Source organism: Rhagoletis zephyria, unplaced genomic scaffold, assembly GCF_001687245.7.
Source record: "Rhagoletis zephyria isolate East Lansing unplaced genomic scaffold, Rhagoletis_zephyria_1.1 Rzeph_scaffold_00959, whole genome shotgun sequence".
NCBI lineage: Eukaryota > Metazoa > Arthropoda > Insecta > Diptera > Tephritidae > Rhagoletis > Rhagoletis zephyria.
In genome coordinates this window covers 89,268-96,170 of record NW_016158043.1, presented here as the reverse complement: position 1 = coordinate 96,170, position 6,903 = coordinate 89,268, and the positions used below count along the sequence as shown (strand labels likewise).

General features: G+C 44.4%; 1 pseudogene; it reads left to right on the top strand.

Moving 5' to 3' along the window:
- The first annotated feature begins 709 nt into the window (after positions 1-709).
- Positions 710-1,488, top strand: LOC108362194 (WD repeat-containing protein 18-like; annotated as a pseudogene).
- Positions 1,489-6,903: the final 5,415 nt, after the last annotated feature.

The window sequence follows — 6,903 nt, the reverse complement described above, 5'->3', positions numbered from 1 at the left end:
TCGTACACTGTATAGGGAGAAAGATTTTTACCTATTTCGGCCAGCAAAAATATGTTATTTTGGCCAGTACAAAATATGCTATTTCACCAAGCAAAAAATATGCTCTTTTAGCCAGCAAAAAATATGCGATGCAGGGATTAATTGCTGGGAAAACCTTGTATCGAATGAGCATAATGCTTTTAAGTCCAAATTTAGTTCAATTCCGCAGGATTTACTGCGGAATAATTGTTAGCGTCGGTTGTGCTTCCAAGTCGTACTCGTTGGGTCCTAATCGGAGGTGCTATCGTGCAAGGCGACAAAGTGGATGAAGAAATTCTTCAATTTGAAGACGGGATTAGCTTGACAGCGTTGGTCATAAATTGAATATTTCGAGCAACATATACTTTTAAGAAAGCAGCACCCAAGGCGAATTAATATAAGGTGATAGCAGGAGTACAAAAACAAAAATTTACATGTATTTTGTTTTTGCTTTGGCGGCATAAACTGTCAAAATCTGTAAGAGTGTGTGTAGAAATTCAAACAAAATTTTTCGATTTGATATCAGAAGCCGTGCGGCGAAACACATACACAAAATCAGCTGAGCTAGTAACACCACCTTATATTAATTCGCCTTGGCAGCACCCTTAAACACTGAACTAATAGTAGCTCTGACAGGCGAATCAAGTTCCATATAGCAAAATAATCGAAGTTTTCAGTTAAAAAAATTTCAATGGCGGAAATAATAGAGGTACTTTCTACCAGTGATTCCAATGAGTCTGGAGCATCCATTACTGCGTGGGGCCACAGAACAGGAACAAATTTTTGGTGTACAAGGGGGGTGGCGTCGTCCAACAACGCATTATTTATTAATTGAGGGGCCACTATGTCGTAGCTGCAAATAGCACCAAGCCTCTTCTGCACGTTTGACCTTTTAATTCACAACATCAAGTGACCCATGTAGGCTTCGTGTTGCCTGGTCGGGCCAACGCAATGTCACTTTCACCTGGTACTCTTTATCTTGTGGCAGCAATTCAGGAAAACATTTACATTTGGCACTTGTCGCCGGGAAAGCTGCTGAACACAATTTCAAAGCATTTTCAACCCATCAACTGTATACGTTTTGACGAGGACTCGCATTTTGTTACAGCTGGCCAAGATGGATCTGTCATGGTGTAGAACTTGACGACTGTGTATGCGCGAGATGACGACAATCAAGCACCAGTGTATACTTTCACTGATTATGGTCTTCCTGTAACAGACGTGCACAGATATGCACGAGGGCATATGATGACAGTTTCACTGGATCGTACATGCAAAATATATGACTTACTTACTTGTATACAGCTTTTAAATGTCGTTTTTGCGGAAGCATTACCCAGCGTAGTAGCAAACACTTTAGAAACGGATGTATATGTAGGAACTGCTGCAAGCAATATATATAGTATCGATGGAGGTCCTTCCAAGGGAAAGATAATACCGTGCTATAACCCCACTCGTGGCACGCACTAGGCAGAAAACCTCGCGGACAACATATACACACTATTATGAAATAACATTACGACGCACTGATGTTGAGTATTGAACTACTGAGTATTTTAGTGAATTTGATCATGAGCAAGGTATATTAAACAAGGAAAAGCATGCTACTTATCTGTCAACTGTTGCAAAAAGTTTTTAAGTTTGGTAGATAATTACATCTTGCATTTTTTACGATGACAGTAGGCTAAATGTGGGATAAATCATACACCTGCCATTTTTAAATTCTCTATTGGCACTTACACAATATAGACGGAATAATTAGCAGTGCCGAAAACGAAGAATGATCTACAGGAAAAAGGTTCAGTTAGTTTAGACTCAATTTACGTAACGTAACCTAATATATTGGCCAGGGCAATATATTTTTGTTAAAGATTTTTATTTTAAGTCGGAACCACTGTATGTATTAAAACTTAAGGTGGTCAATTGGATAGAGGTGGGCTGACTGATTAATCGAAACCCAAACGAACTTTTGTAGGATCATGTACTCAATGGTGCGGGTTCTAGTCTGGCTTGTGGGTGCCAGTTCAGCTGACGGTTCCCTTCCGGGCATTAACCTGATCTTCCTTTAAGGCCATCACCATTTCGGTTAAAGATGTCGATTGTCTGGTAACAAAGTTTAATGTGCTTATCCTTTTGCTTTAGTCTGTTAACCATTTAGTTGGTCGGCGAAACCCTCCGGCTGAACCCTCCTCGAGGGTGTCGACTGGTAATAGGCACTACAGTTTAGGTTCTGTACGATGTCAGAATAGTGTCCAGCTAAGATCAGAAATCAGTGCTATGTGCTTAAGCTCCTCAATAGCTTAGTTATATGGAAATGGTTTTGATCGTGGCCTATGGAGGTAATGGAGGAGCAAACCTCTTGAAAAAAAACTCTGGGTTGGAACAAGCTGTAAGACGACCCTTGCTGATGTTCCGCCTGGCTGGGGACCCAGATTAAAAACTAGCCCAGTCTCGAACGGAGTGCTCCGCCCTTACCTGCACACACGGACCTCCGTTTCTCGGCTGGAGCTGCGACGTCAGCTCCGCCTAGGGAATTTAGACCCCAAAATAGGCACACCTCAACCTAAGGGCGGGGTGCGGCACCTGCTTCAAGGTTAAACCGGCAGGATGCTGCTGATATACCCAGCAGCTCAAAAAAGGTTGCAACTACAGGTCGAGTGGGGCCGGCTAAACATGTCCGCCCCTCGAAGCAGACGGCCATTAGGGTCGAAAATAGGCTAGGGGACCTACCAACAGAACAGCTGACGGAGGACGAACTTAAGTCGTTGGACTGGGCAAGGGGAGTGGTAGCCAGCTTGGGTAAACCGGCAGGCACTGCTCCAAAGAGGGAACGATCTGCTGAACAGGCAGGGGGGTCGCCAAACGACAGTGAACAGGTGGCCATAAATACCCCTCCTTCAGGGATGTTGTTAAGGGAGGCGGTGAGGTACTGGCCATCATTGACTGAGGGGAGGAGGAAGGGACTCTCCCGAAGGAGAAATGGAGGCAGGTTGAGGAGGCTATTGCCAAAATCTACTTCCAGGTCTTAGAGGAAAACCCTGGACCCCCTCCTCTCTGCCATGATTCTGGTTGGTACCAAGGTAGGGCAAAGCTCATCGGTTGCCAGGCCATAGGTCAGCCCAGCTCTACAGGTTGGCCGTCAGCAAGGTAGGTGAGGTTTGGACGGGAGCCAAACTCGAGGCAGTCAGCAAGGAAGAGATTCCTAGCAGACCTAGGGCTCGGGTTTGGATCCCGGCTGGACCGGCCGAGCCTGAAAATATAGAGCGGATCTTTAAACCCTGCAATAAGAACCTGCCGACATACAATTGGAAGGTGGGGAAGATCGAAGAGCCGTTAAAGAACAGAAGGCAGGTGTTGCTGATCCTCAACGCCGAATCACTCGCCCCATTAGCACAGAAGGATTGGATAGTAAGATTCGGGTTTGTTGACGCAAGCGTTCGAATCTACCGCAGCGACGAGCCAGGCTTGGACTTTAATGAGGAGAGCGATAAGTCCGGAAAACGCAGCGGTGGTGAAGAAGGGTTGCCCAGCAGTCAATGTTCATCCGAATCGGAGGGGTTAACCGGTTAGGGGCCGCTGTTTTATGAAGAGGATCTCCTCGCCGATGACACCGAGGGTGGGTAGATCGAGGAGGCGGACGTTGATGTCACAATGGTGGAGGTAAAACGGACGGGTTCGTATGAAGCTGATCCAGATCAACCTCCACCATTCTAAACTCGCGTCCGCGAATCTTGAGTTCCGCCTGGCTGCCGGTGGACTTGACGTTGCCCTCATCCAGGAGCCGTGGATAATCGGCAACAAAATCTGCGGGCTTGGGGTGAAGGGCTTTAAGCTAATTGCCGCACAAAATGCTGGTAAGACTCGAGCTTGCATATTAGCAAGAAACAACTTAAACATCTTCCTGCTTCCACAGCTCAGTGACGGCGATCTGGTAGCAGCAAGCATAGAGCTGGATAAAACCAGCTTCTGGCTAGCCTCTGCCTACATGGCCCATGATAGGGACGCACAGTGGTGCGGATCGCAAATTTAGCTGGACGAAACTATTTAAACAAATACTCGTTGATGGATCTTAACACCACTTCTTACCTAGGGGATTTTTGGGTCGGTGATTACGAATCTGAAGTCATTTATCAAAAATTCAAAATGGCGGATCCAATATGGCGGACGAAAATTTAAAAAAATCGGTAGATTTCTATGAAACTGGGTATCTGGGGGTTTTCTGGGTCGCTGATTACATATCTAAAGCCATTTACCAAAAATTCAAAATGGCGGATCCAATATGGCGGACGAAAATTAAAAAAAAATCGGTAGGTTTCTATTTAACTGGGTATCTGAGGGTTTTCTGGGTTGCTGATTACGAATCTAAAGCCATTTACTTAATTTACTTCGGAACGAGCATTTTCATCGGATATTTCTTTCAATTTACTAATCACATAATCACGGACACCTTGTTGTCTTTCAGAAGTATCAGCAACACTTCTCCAAATGTCAAACAACTCACTTCTTAAGATTTTATTTACCATGACTAAAATTTAAAATCACAGCAAGAAACACAAATAAATTTCAGAAAAAATTTTATAACAGCGCTTAAAGATTTGCATGCCTGTTGTATAATTTTTTAAATTCAGCAAGCAGAAAATACGCGAGTTACTATTTTTTTTAACTCTTACATAACCAAAGTTTTATAACTCCAAGTATTTTTCTGTTTTAACACACAACCCCTATCTCCCTCCTGTATTGTCAGGAATGTATTCCAAGTACCATTAAGTATTTTAAAAACAAAAAAATTTTGACTTTCGTCCAGCTAGATCAGCTATCCGAACTACTGTGGGACGCACCACCAGAGGAACTTCGAACATTGGTTAAAGAAACAGCCTGTAATAAAAAACAACTGGTTGTCTCCTGCGACGCTAATGCTCAGAATTCGCTGTGGGGAAGCACGGACACGAAATCTAGAGGTGAGTCGATACTAGACTTCATTCTATGAAATAAGCTTAGTGTCTTGAATCTAGGCTCAGAGCCGACCTTTATAACAAAGAGTAGAGAGGAAGTTTTGGATATAACCCTAACTTCGGACACGTTTGCCCATAAAATCAAGAGATGGAGAGTACTTAGTGAAAAGTCTTACTCTGACCATAGTTATATTCAATTCGAAATAGGCTTCAAGACCCCCAAGTTAGGGAGTTCAGAAATGTGCCAAATACCGACTGGGGGGTTTACAAAAAAAAACGGAGGACTTTATTTGCCAAAGATACCTTCCCGGGACCCCGCCACGCAGGTGGAATTGGACGGGTTGGTTAATCAGGTCAATAAAGCCATGAATAGTTCTTTGCCAGCCGCATGCCCGGTTGTTAGAAACAGGATGAAGAACAAACCACCTTCTTGGTCAAAAGATTTATCCTCGTTACGTGCATCTATTAGGACAATGTTCAATAAGGCTAAAGCCACGAGAGCAATAGAGGACTGGGAAGCCTATAAGGCTGATTTGAAAATATATAAAAAAGCAGTTAGAACTGCGAAACGTAAATCATGGCAGAGTTACTGCAAGGGAATTGAGGAAACCACGGAAGCGGCCAGATTAAGAAGAATTCTTGCAAAGTCGGCATCCAACCTTGGCTATCTCAAGGGTCAAGGGAACTAATGGACTACGACGGGCGAGGAATCCTTAAGTCTCCTCCTGGACACACACTTCCCTGGTAGTAAGCCGATGGAACTTAACGACCCCACAAATGACGGAGGGCTATCTGATCTAGGAAATCGACTTATCACTAAGGCGAAAATCGAATGGGCTATTAAGACTTTTGGTCCTTACAAGTCACCGGGACTTGACGGCATACACCCGGTAGAACTGCAGCAATCACGGGATATTATATCCCTATTCATTGTGTCTATCATCAGAAGCTGTCTTAACATGGGCTATATTCCGCTAGGCTGGAGAGAGACCAAAGTCTCCTTCATATCCAAGGCAGGTAGGTCCTCTCACATTAACCCCAAGGACTTCAGACCCATCAGTCTTACGTCTTTTCTGCTCAAAATTTTAGAGAGGATTGTGGATGATTATGTACGGGGGGTGGTACCAACTAGTAGGCTCTCCCCAGCGCAGAATGCCTATACGAAAGGCAAATCTACGGAAACCGCCTTGCACTCGCTCGTCGGGTTGGTGGAAAAAAGTTTATCTGACAAAGAGTATACTCTGGTTGCCTTTGTTGATATAGAAGGCGCCTTCAACAACATTAAGGGCAAGCGCCATAACGGGTGCCTTAGAAGAGCTTGCAGTTGGTCTGTAGAGACACTCCTCAGAGAGGGGTTTTCTCCCCTCTTCCCAGGAATTTGGCAGTAAACTCTCTGATGAAGGCACTCGAGAGGGGGGGTTGCCACGTCCCTGCATACGCTGACGACCTGGCAATTGCCGTTAAAGGCAAATACCCTAATGGAGATTTTGCGCTCTAACATGGCCACGCTTAGAAACTGGACAGAGAGTAGGGGGCTCGGAATAAACCCCGAAAAACCCGAAGCAATTCTCTTTACAATCTCCCCGCTAATCTTTATGGGTGTGGAGATGTCTTTGAAGGAGAATGTTAAGTATCTAGGAATATATTAGACAGGAAACTCACGTGGAAACCTAATATAGAGGAAAGAGTAAAGAAGGCCAACGTTGCATTACACACTTGCAAACAGGCGATCGGAATCAGGTTGGGGCTAACACCTCGTAGTACACATTGGCTTTACACCTCGGTGGTCAGGCCAATAATATTATACGGACTACTCGTATGGTGGCCAGCAACTCAAAAATCAAGTTATATAAAACTATTGAGTAAGGTCCAAAGAACGGCATTTCTACGCATTTCAGGTGCCTTAAGGACCACCCCAAATAAAGCGCTAGAG